The following is a 12,186-nucleotide window of genomic DNA, read 5'->3' as shown; positions in this document are numbered from 1 at the left end:
ACAGCTCCAGTTAGCCCCTTCACGGTTGTCATTTATTTCAGTGCCGTCAGCAATCATTCCTGAGTTGAGCCATAATGAATAGAGAATGATGTAAATGCGCAGGCAGACTTCAAGAGGGTTTAGACGTCTCCGTGGGAGGTGTCACGTCATGCCCATTGCCACCTGACCTGACTCAGGGCTGTCTCTAAGGCGAGGTGACCGGCCCGGGTGCGGTTCCCAGAGGTCCTCCCGCGCTTCCAGAGCTGAGCCCCGCTGCTCTACGTCTACCTGAGGGATCCTCAGGATCCTCTCATTCCCAGTCGAGGGACCACCACCTGAACCCTTGTGGGGTGACGTTACCCACCCAGGGAAGGTTGAGAAAGGGGTGGAATCGGGCGCCCCCTTCCTGTCCCTGCGCTGAGCCGGGCGGGGTTGGGAACGCTGCGAGAAGGGAACCCGTGGGTGGGGATGTGAGGCTGCGGCACGACCAGGGGCCGCCAGGGGGCGCCCGTCCTCCTTCCTGCTTGTGCCTCCCCTCAACCTCGCTCTGCTTGGGCAGAGGGTGGGGAAGACTAGAATTCAGCTCTCACTCCCGCCCGCCTGCAAGGTGATCCAAAGGAAGTCGCTTACCCTCCTGGCATTTTCCTTTGGAAAAGACATACAACAATAGTCCCCGCCCACAAGCCCCAGAGGGTTGCCCCAAGAGCACAAGGAGATGTCTCAGGAATGCTCTGGCAATGGCAGCCTATTTGCACGAATTATTACTAATAATGTCTTCCTTGTTCAAGTCAAACAGACGTCTGTATGAGCACAGTTGCACGTATGCTAGGAGCTGCCCTCTAAGTGACTCTAAGTGACATTAATGTGAGGATTAACCCCCAAGCTGCAGAATGAATGGTATTAGCAGGTTGCTAGGAGGTTCATCCCGCAAAACTGCAAACATCCGCCTGGGTCTGTAGACTTCAGGACTGAGCTAGAATGAAGCAAGTCTACTGCCCTGGAATAACTCCCCACATTTTTCAAGCAATTTCTGCAGTTTATTTGTTTCGAGCACCTTTGAGTTCCTCTGGCATAATCACTCTACCCTTTGTCAACACAAAATGATTGTTTAAACGACTCAATCAGATCATGCCATGGGCGACTATTTCCATTTATTATGATTTATTGCCTGTTTAGCACCAATGTGCCAGGCACATTCAACAGAACCGCCTCTAAAATGGTTTTTCTTTCTGCTCTGGAGGCCCACAGAATAAAAACAACCTGCTCAGAGTAAAGGAAAGATCATCCACACTGATGAGGGTCAGTGACTAAGGACATCTTGGAAAGAAGGTCTAATTTTCCAAATGATAAAGAACAAGACTTTTTCATTGTGATGGGTCCTCCTATTGACCTAGAGCACAAAATAAATTGATTAAAGACAGAGAATTCCAGGTTTTCTACCAGGCAGGGAAGAGATTTGTCATGGATAAACCAAAGTCACACAATCCCTCTTGAAGGCAGGAATCTGGTATCCCTAGTCTTTGGTCCCCAGAACCAGCCCCACACTGGCACCTTTAGACACTGAGTAAATGCTTAATTGATTAATTCAGCTGTGAGAGATCACATCTACAATTTAGAGAACTGAGATTTTTTTTTAACTCAGTTTTTCAAAGAAGAGCCTGTATAATTTCAATTCTTCCCTCAGCTTATTGCCAGTCAAAGAGAGGAAGGGCCAGGTACTTGGCTGCAGTGTCTGAACCAGCTGCAAATCTCAGGAATGTGTTACCTGGATAAACAGGCTCTAAGATGTTCTTTATAACAACAGCAACTAACTTACTAACTTAAAAAAAAAAAAAAAAATCCTGTAAGTGAATATTAGACACCCATTAGAATCACTTGTGAAAACTTAAAAACACTATTACCGTATTATTCAGACACCCTCTCTGGAATCATAGCTATGGCAGTCAAGAGCTGTGTCCTGGCTATGCCAGTAACGTGACGTGAGTTAGGCTCAGTGAAAACGCCCACGAACTTAACTGAACCAACAGGCACTGTGAGGGTCTGAAAACAAAAAGTGTCCTGTGAAGCATAGGATTTCTCATTCTTCCTGCAACTATCATTCACTTCAGTGTCCTGGCTGAAGCTCTTCTTTCTTTCCTCAACTTCAGTTCACCTACAGTTTACAAAGTGAACTCACAGACTAAATGGTAACTTTAGAGCCATCTCGAACTTCAATGGGCACGTGAATCCCTGGAGAGCTTGTTAAAATGCAGATTCAGATTCAGTGGGTCTAGGTGGGGAGTCTGCATTTCTAGCAAGTTCTCAGGTGATGCGGTCCATGGAGGACACTTTGAGTAGCAAGGATATAGACACTCATACAAATTTTTTCCTGCAAATTTTACAAAGTATGTGATATCCTTAAATTTTTTGCATTTAACAATACAGTACTACAATAAAATTAGAGTTTAACATCAAGTTGGTGTTTCATATGAATACATTACAGGTGCAGGTCCTGATCTAGTTACACATATGTGAAATATATATATACGCCACATTCATCTAAAAAATTAAGGCAGCTCCACTTTCAAGAAAGGGGAATGAGTAATCTCTGATTTTATTCTTCATTCAATTAATATGTACTCAACACTTAACATGTGCCCAGCACTGTGTTAGCGGGCTGAAATTGCAACAGTGAACAAGACAGATCCCAGTCCCTTTCCACCAGAATCTATATTCTAGTAAAGGGAGACAAACTTACCAAAAAAAGAGCGAACATAAATTATAGTAAATGTTGTAAAAGAAACAAAGAAGGAACTAAAATAGGAAATAACCCCTTTGGACAAGGTGGGAAGAGAGGCCTCTCTGAGGAGGTGACGCTGATGGCCAAAGATCTAATCCTGCCACGTCTACTCCTGTGAAGAGACAAAGCACTGAGTTTTTAGACTCCAGACATGCACACAGCCCGGGAACCAGTTCCTACTGCTTCAGCAAAGGTACTGAACAGAAAGAAACGGGGACCATTCTACAGCAGCTCCACCAACATAAATCCTCTCCCCTCAGCTCTGAGATCTTTTTTCCAGCCATCCTTTGGCTCCCCCTCCCTGGGGTGCTACACTGACACCCTCTGCAGGGGTTGCTGACACAGGAGGGTTTTTCCATGTTTGCGTCACACGTCTATAAAAATTCAAGGCTTGATAAACCACCATCTGTAAGGATAGTCAAATTGCTTCTTGTATTTCTTTCCAGCTCAATTTTACTTCTGACAAAGTGACTCCAGTGAAAAACCTTATCTTGCGCTAAAATGAAATTAAGCCTGCTTGAAATCGGCCATTATATATGAACCCTAAATGCTACAGAAATTGATACCAATCAGTTTGTTTCTAGGAAGGCATCCTGGGACTGTTTGCAGAAATAAGAATTCATAGGCAGGTTTTATCAACACCGATGAGGGCTCAGATGGTTCCAAATAGTCTCATCTTTTGTCCTTTATTATCACAGCAGGAAAGATGCAGGGGTCTTTCACAACACCACGAGTAGGAAGAAAAAGTTTTCTGCATCCTCAGCTGCCTTATGGAGAAAGAAGCCTGCAGCAACCAGGAGCTTGCAGCTGGAGCTAAGGACATCATAGGCCCCCCGCCACTCCACCCCCACCCTACATTCAAAGAGAGGCCTGTGACCCCAACTGGGCTAGGCACACCCAGGGCCACTGTCTGCCCAAGGCTCATGTTAATCAGCCCCTGCTTGCCTTTAGGAGAGCTCCTTTTACCTGGATGCCTTGGGGACACTGGTTCTTGCACAGGGGGGTTATCCAGGTGGCAGACCTACCAGGTTCTCTGTTCATCCTTCTCTAGGGCTATCATAGCATCTTCTGCAGGCTACACGGGAAAGAAGCGATAGACCTACACCTCTCCTTTTCACTCCTTATGGGAGCTTTAGATAAAAGTTACCTAAAGGGGCCAGGCGTGGTGGCTCACACCTATAATCTCAGCACTTTGGGAAGCCAAAGTGGGTAGACTGCTTAAGATCAGGAGTTCCAGACCAGCCTGGGCAACATGGAGAAACCCCTTATCTACAAAAAATACAAAAATTAGCTGGGCATAGCAGACACCTGTGGTCCCAGCTATTCAGGAGGCTGAGGTGGGAGGACTGCTTGAGCCCAGGAGGTCGAGGCTGCAGTGAGCTATGATCACCCCTGTACTCCAGCCTGGGCAATAGAGCAAGACCCTGTCTCAAAAAAAAAATAAAAAGTTACCTAAAGAGGGTAAAAGGGGACAATCTCTGGATGAGTCGCTTAACTTCATTGAACCTCTGTTTCTTCATCTGTGTAATGAAAACAGCAGCAGTATCTACTTCTTAGGTTTGTTATGAAACTTAAACGGCAGAATACATGCACAGCATTGAGTATGAACAGCACGTGCCCAGTAAATGTTGGCTGTTTTTTTTACCATTATTATTAGTATTTACAAGTGCTTACTATATGCCAAAAACCATGTTAGACGCTCATTTAATTTTTATGAAAATTTGCATAATTTTGATTTTTTAACAGCTCTTTGGGATAGATATTATATCACTCATGATTGGAGAAGTTAAGTAATTTGCACAAAGCCACACAGCTGGTCAGAAGTGAAGCTAAGATCCATATCTACACTGCCTCACTCTAGATTTCAGTTCTTTCCTATCCTGGCGTTCATCGATACTGACGTCACAAAGTCAGCTACTGAAATGGAATTCATTCAGTAGGTAATCCACCTCAGGTTGCTACTGGCAAACATTTGGATAATATGCCTTAAAAAATACACACACACACACACACAAACATGCGTTGGCCAATACCTGATGAAAAATGCTTTGAAATGTGAGGCTTTAAAATAATATTCACCACATTGTATTCTTATTGTTTTTAAAGTAAAATTAAATTTAACACAAATTTACTGTTGGGCAAAACTTTTTGGAAAGCAATACTAACAAAGAAGCTTTAGAATACAGTTTCTGTCTTCAAGGACTAAATCATTTAATTATGAAAGAAAGACATAAAAAGGAGAGTAAACGCATGAAGAAGCAAGGGATAGGCTAAGAGTTTACTACAATAAAGTAAAAAAATAAAAAACCATTCAGACCACAATTAGATGTCAAACAAGAGGGTATATTTTAGGAAGCAGAATACAGGCTGGACTGACAAGTGGAAGCCAGTGGCCAGATGGCCTGTCAGGATGATGTTATAACATCTCACTTTAAGGCATTAAGGGCTGAGGTCAACCTCGGAAGAGTGGGAATGAACCCAAGGAACGTTCTGAAAAAATACTGAGGGAACTTAATGACTAATTTATACAGAGATTAAGGGAAAGGAAGAGGTTAAAGGAGATTTCAGAATCACCACACTGGGCAGGTCCAAACCTGCTTGTTCAGTCTGTTCCCAATCTCAACTATGGCATCACCATCCACCGTCACACAAGCTGGAGCCCTAAGGGTCACTTGGGACCCCTCGTTCACTCACTCCTACCCCCACACATCTCCTCAGTCCCGCTATTTCTCTCCTCCACTACCTTCCAGAGCTGATCCCTCCTGCTCTGCTTTGTCCTGCCCCGTCCCATCTCTCACCTGCACAGCACCCCTGCCTGCGACCATGGCTCCTCATCTCATCTCAAGGCTGCATCAGTACCCATGCCAGGGATCTAACACACACCTCTGATGCTCAGGCTTCAAACCTTCCAGTGCTACTCCAGCACCTGCACAGTGGACGCCATAGTCCTGTGTATGTCCTGCAAATGCAGAAGCGCATCATGGCTTCCTCTGCAGCACACTGCACCTCACATCCTGTGTTTCAACCACGGAATCCATGTGGAGTCCCCCCAAATACCATGCAGGAGGCACAGAACTTAAACAGGTGTGTTGTGGGAAGTCAGGGACCCTGAATGGAGGGACCGGCTGAAGCCATGGCAGAAGAACATAAATTGTGAAGATTTCATGGACATTTATTAGTTCCCCAAATTAATACTTTTATAATTTCTTACACCTGTCTTTACGGCAATCTCTAAACATAAACTGTGAAGATTTCATGGACACTTATCACTTCCCCAATCAATACCCTTGTGATTTCCTATGCCTGTCTTTACCTTAATCTCTTAATCCCGTCATCTTCTTTGTAAACTGAGGAGGATATATGTCGCCTCAGGACCCTGTGATGATTGCGTTAACTGCACAAATTGTTTGTAGAGCATGTGTGTTTGAATAATATGAAATCTGGGCACCTTGAAAAAAAGAACCAGGTAACAGTGATGTTCAGGGAACAAGGGAGGTAACCTTAAACTTACTGCCAGTGAGCCGGATGGAACAGAGCCATATTTCTCTTCTTTCAAAGGCAAATAGGAGAAATATTGCTGAATTCTTTTTCTCAGCAAGGAACATCCCTGAGAAAGAGAATGCGCCCCTGAGGGTAGACCTATGAACGGCCCCTGTGGGGGTGGCCGCCTTTTATGGTTGAAGCCGTAGGGATGAAATAAGCCCCGGTCTCCTGTAGCACTCCCAGGCTTATTAGGACGAGGAAATTCCCACCTAATAAATTTTGGTCAGACAGGTTGCTTTCAAACCCTGTTTCCTGATAAGATGTTATCAATGACAATGCATGCCCGAAACTTCATTAGCAATTTTAATTTTGCCCCATCCAGTGGTCCTGTGATCTCAGTCCTGTGATCTTGCCCTGCCTCCACTTGCTTTGTGATATTTTATTACCTTGAGAAGTATGTGATCTCTGTGACCCACACCCTATTCGTGCACTCCCTCCCCTTTTGAAAATTGCTAATAAAAGCTCGCTGTTTTTATGGCTCGGGGAGCATCACGGAACCTGCCGACATGTGATGTCTCCCCTGGACACCCAGCTTTAAATTTCTCTCTCTTGTGCTCTTTCCCTTTATTTCTCAAACCAGCCAAGACCCCTAGGAAATAGAAAAGAACCCATGATAGATATCAGGGGTGGGGTCAGGTGAATGAATGAGTGGATATAAGACTGCAGGAAAGTCAGCATTATGTGGCTGATTCTAGAAAATAATGAAAAGCTTAGTCTGGGTGTATAAAAGTGAGATATTTCAGCTGAGTGCAGTGGCTCATGCCTGTAATCCCAGCACTTTGGGAGGCCAAGGCAGGCAGATCACTTGAGGTCAACAGTTGAAGACCAGCCTGGCCAACATGGTGAAACCCTGTCTCTACTAAAAATACAAAAATTAGCCAGGCGTGGTGGCACACACCTGTAGTACCAGCTACTAGGGAGGCTGAGGCAGGAGAATTGCTTGAACCCAGGAGACAGAGGTTGCAGTGAGCCAAGATCATGCTACTGCACTCCAGCCTGGGTGACAGAGCAAGACTCCATCTAAAAAATTCAATAAAATAAAATAAAATAAAATGAGATATTTGGTTTTTTCCTCTTTTCAAGGTAGGCAAGAGCTGGATGTGCTTCAAAGTAGAAGAGAAGGGACCACTTGAAAGAATGGCTGATTATGAAAGAAATAGGGAATGATTCTGCTGCTTATAATAAAATTATGATCAGCTAGTCTTCACCTAATGACCGTTTCCTCAGGGAGGCCTCCCTGAACCCCTAAATGAGAGTACCTCCTTCATTAAATGCTTCTGTAGCACCTTTTGTCTTTTTTTCCCTCAACTTTCTTTTCATCACATTTGAAATCAGTTGTTCTATGTTTACCTCCTATAATAAGCTCCTTAAAGGCACATCACTTTGTCATAACAAATTAAACTTAAAACACAGCACCTGACACAAAATAGATGTTCGATATTAATTAGCCACAAGATTAGTAGAATTTCTCCACCCTAAGAGTGAGCGTGCTTCTACTCGTCAATACAAATAATACAGAAATTTGCCGATAAGAGAATCGAAAACACCACAATAAGTTGTAATTCACATGTAGTTTATATGTTGGTATTCTGGGTTGACTCATCTGTTTAGGTAAGACAGAGGGATTGAGCATCACTCTCCTGCTTAAAAAATCTCACTGGCAGCCCGTTGCCTACAGGGTGAGGGTCCCACTCCTTGGTTGGCACATAGGGTTTCCCCCAACTTGCCTTCTGAGCCTCTACCTCTTCCACCACCACCCCATGCACCCCTCCCTCTTCCCACAGCAGTCCACTGAGCTCAGCCCTTGTTCATCCCACTTTCTGGGATACTCTTCCCTACTCCCTGCATCTAGTGGACTCTTATTCTCCCTTCAAACTCAAACTCACACTTTCCCTAAGGCCCATATACAGAACAATCTGTTCTCTTCCCGCTCACTCCACAGCACCCTGTACTTCCCTCTAGAAGTCTAGAAATTTGAAATAGTACCATGAGTTCCCTGAAGGCACTGTGTCTTGTTGTTCTTTACTTCTCCAGCGCCTTGCACAAGCCTGTATAAAAATTAGTAGTTTCTTTTTTCTTTTTTTTTTTTGAGACAAGCTCTTGCAGTGGCTCACTGCACCCTTGATCTCCTGGACTCATGTGATCCTCCCACCTCAACCTCCCAAGTAGCTAGGACAACAGGCACGCACCATCACACCTGGCTAATTTTCTTTTTTGTAGCAATGGGGTCTTGCTGTGTTGCCCAGACTGGTGTTTTCTAGTGAATAAATAAAACTCTGGGTCCTCCTTGACTGCTGTCTTTCCTCACACCCCATATTCAATCCATCAGCAGGTCCACTCTAGTCTATCTTCCAAAAGATATCCTGAATCCAACCCCTTCTCACTACCTCCATCATAACCACCCATATCCAAGCTACCATCACGTCTTGTTTGAGCTACCACAGTAGCCTCCAGACTGCTGTCTTGATTCCACCTGCAATCTGTTTTGCACACAGCAACTGTGTTTGGCCTTTTAAATACCATTTCTCTGCTTGAAACCATCCAGTGGCTTCCATCACACTTGGAATAAAATCTAGACTCTCTCTTGAAGCCCTATATGATCTCACACTCCCTCTACCTCCCACTCCTCTTGTCATTCCTCAAATATGTCAAGCCCTCTCTCAGCAGGATCTTTGCACTGTCTGTTACATTTGCCTAGTCTGTTCTTAGCCCAAGTATCCAAGTGACTTTCTCCTCCTCTGCATTCAGATCCCTGCTTAATATCACGTTCCCTGACGAGCTTATCTAAAACGACACCCACCACTTTCTATCTCCTTTACTTACCTTATATTTCTTCATTGCACCAATCCATATCACTTTCTATTATCACCTATTTGTATATTAATCTTTGGTCTCTTCCAGTATGATAGTAAGGTCCATGGAGACAGGAATATTGCTTTCTTCACGGGCATATTTTCAGTGCATAAACCTGTACAACACAAAAAGTAGATGCTTAATAAATATTGGTTGGCTAGGCACAATGGCTTAAACATGTAGTCCCAGCACTTTGGGAGACCAAGGAAGGCAGATCATTTAAGCCCTGGAGCTCAAGACCATCCTGGGCAACATGGTGAAACCCCATCTCTACAAAAAATACAAAAGTTACCCAGGTGTGTTGGCGCACACCTGTAATCCCAGCTACTCAGGAGGCTGAGGCAGGAGGATTGCTTGAGCCCAGGAGGTCGAGACTGCAGTGAGCCGAGATTGTGCCACTGCACTGCAGCCCAGGTGACTAAATAAATAAATAATGTTTGTTGAATAAAGCAGCTAGGTATTGGGTTCTAACATAGAAAGATATAAATGAGAAGAAAGGGTTTTGAAAGATAAAGCTGGGTACAGAAAAAAATATCTAAGGAAACCCTTGCTGAAATACAATAACACAGTTGGACAGCTCCAGGTACAAGAGCTCTATTTTCACAGAATTGTTAAAAAAAAAAAAAAAAAAAAAAAAAAGGTGGGGGGCGAGCTTTGGCTTTGTCCCCTGGGGACATGCTTTTGGGGATACAGTTGCACATCACTTATGAGGCCTTAGTCTAGAAGTGAATTAATCTTATGCCCGAGCCCTGCACATAAATGGTTTACAGAGGAGACGAACAGGTCAGGAGGAAGATCTTGAATACCCCAGAAGGTATGGATTTAGCTGGGGCCCAAGAGTATCCTCTGAGTAATTCATTTCCACTTCTTCCATCTTTGGCAAGATGTGGCTATTATCAGTTTCCATCATCTCTCCCATGGCATAAGTACTTTTTGATTAATTATTCTCATCCCCTATTTCAGCTCTCTGCCACTTCAGACAGGGCTGTATTTCTGTGATGAAGAAGAACACGATTCTAGAAAAGCTTTGAGATTAAAGATGCCTTCTAAAGATTAAAGTAAAACCTCTTTAATTCAGATTCTTCTAACTCTACGAACTCAGAATTCACTATCCGTCTCATTGGGCTAAGGTTCATCTTGAGGCAATGGTGAGGGACACATAGGCTTGAAGTTATAAAGCAAAGTAGTGGTGGAAATATTCTTTCCAAAAGATGTAATCAACTTAAAAAGTTTCTTCACCCAGGTTTAAAAATACTTATCAACACTATTAAGTTTTTCCATTTAAAAAATTGAGTATGCTTTACATACATTAAAATTTACCCTTTTTAGTGTAAATTCTATGAGTTTCAAAAAATACATAGTTATATCATCACTACCATAATTAAGATATAGAACAGTTTCATAACCTCCTAAAATTCTCTTATCCCCCATTGTAGTCAAGCCTCCTCCTACACCCAGCCCTGGAAACCACTAATCAGTTTTCTCTCCCTTTAGTTTTGCCTATTTGAGAATGTCATACAGATGGAATCACACAGTATGTCACTTTTTGAATCTGGCTTCTTCCACTTAGCATAACGCAGCTGAAATTCACTCATGTTGAGTGTGTAAGTCGCTTGTTCCATCTCATAGCTGAGAACTATCCCATTGTACCACAGAGTGCTTATCCATTCGCCAGTTGATGGATATTTGGGTGGTTCCCAGTTTTTGGTGATTATGAATAAAGTCACCATAGAAATCCGCATACAGGATTTTGTGCGAACATAGTTTTTATTTCACTCAGGTAGACACCTCAGAGTAAGACTCCTGAGTCAGATGTTAACTAAATGTTTAAAGATCTGCCAAACTGTTTCCTAAAGTGGCTACTCTACCATTTATTCCAAACAACATTGTGTGAGAGTCTTAATTACTCCCTGTTCTTGCCAGTTATTTTCAGTTGTGTCATTGTTGTTTAATTATAGCCATATAGGTATGCAGCGGTATCTCATTGTAGTTTTAATTTTTATTTTTCTACTACTGATGCTGAACATAAAAGATGCTCTTTTAAGTGCTTATTTGCACATCGCATATCATCTTGGTAAATTGTCAATTCGATTATTGGATTCAGGGCAGGTGGGGTGGCTCATGCCTGTAATCCCAGTACTTTTGGAGGCCAAGGCGGGTGGATCACAAGGTCAAAAGAACAAGACCATCCTGGCCAACATGGTGAAACCCCATCTCTACTAAAAATACAAAAATTAGCCGCGTGTGGTGACGTGCACCTGTAATCCCAGCTACTCTGGAGGATGAACCTGGGAGGCAGAGGTTGCAATGAGCTGAGACCACACCATTGCACTCCAGCCTGGTGACACAGCAAGACTCTATCTCAAAAAATAAAAATAATTGGATTCAAACTATTAATTTAAAGGCTAATGTGCATATAACATCCATATAGATTATTTCATTTGCTCTTTACAACTCTGAGAAGGAAGTAGGGCAGCTATTGTTCCATTTTACAGATGAGAAATTGAGGCTGAAAATGTTACATGACTTCCCAAGTTCACACCAAGGGGCAGAACTAGAGGTGGAAGTGAGGTCTCCCAGTCACCACTCTCTACCACAAGTTGCTGACTTGCTTTGTAAAGACAAATAGGGCAAATCTTGACTCAGCAGGACTGTGAACAGTCAGCTGAGGCTCCAAGTGACTGAGTGCCCTAGAAAAAATTATGGAAAGGTAAAGCCTGTCCTTCCCTGCTGTGTGACAGATGTTTCCAACCCCCTTACTTCAGCAAAACTTCCCTGTGCATTATCTCCCTTCTTTGGAGTCTTAACTCTCAGCTACCGATACTTAAAAACACAGTCTATTAAGCAAATCTCTGACTTCCTTGCCTTTCTACCACCAGAGTAGAGATTTCTGCACTTTAATGGGAGCTTTGAGAGACACTGCTTCTTCATGCAGTGGTTTTCAACATGCAGTGGTTTGCAGACTGTTCTGTTAGAGCCTGGAGCATCCCAAGAAATGGCCTAAAGGGCTTCTGTGAGGCCGGGCGCGGTGG

General features: G+C 43.5%; 1 protein-coding gene across 18 annotated transcripts in view; it reads left to right on the top strand.

The window, feature by feature from the left end:
- LOC105475378 (membrane associated guanylate kinase, WW and PDZ domain containing 2) overlaps positions 1 to 12,186 on the top strand; it is a 1,478,421-nt gene that overhangs the window by 1,453,359 nt on the left and 12,876 nt on the right. The gene's annotated exons all lie outside the window — the stretch shown is intronic.

Source organism: Macaca nemestrina, chromosome 4, assembly GCF_043159975.1.
Source record: "Macaca nemestrina isolate mMacNem1 chromosome 4, mMacNem.hap1, whole genome shotgun sequence".
Lineage (NCBI taxonomy): Eukaryota > Metazoa > Chordata > Mammalia > Primates > Cercopithecidae > Macaca > Macaca nemestrina.
The sequence above is the reverse complement of the archived record's forward strand: the minus strand, read 5'-3'. Positions and strand labels throughout refer to the sequence as shown.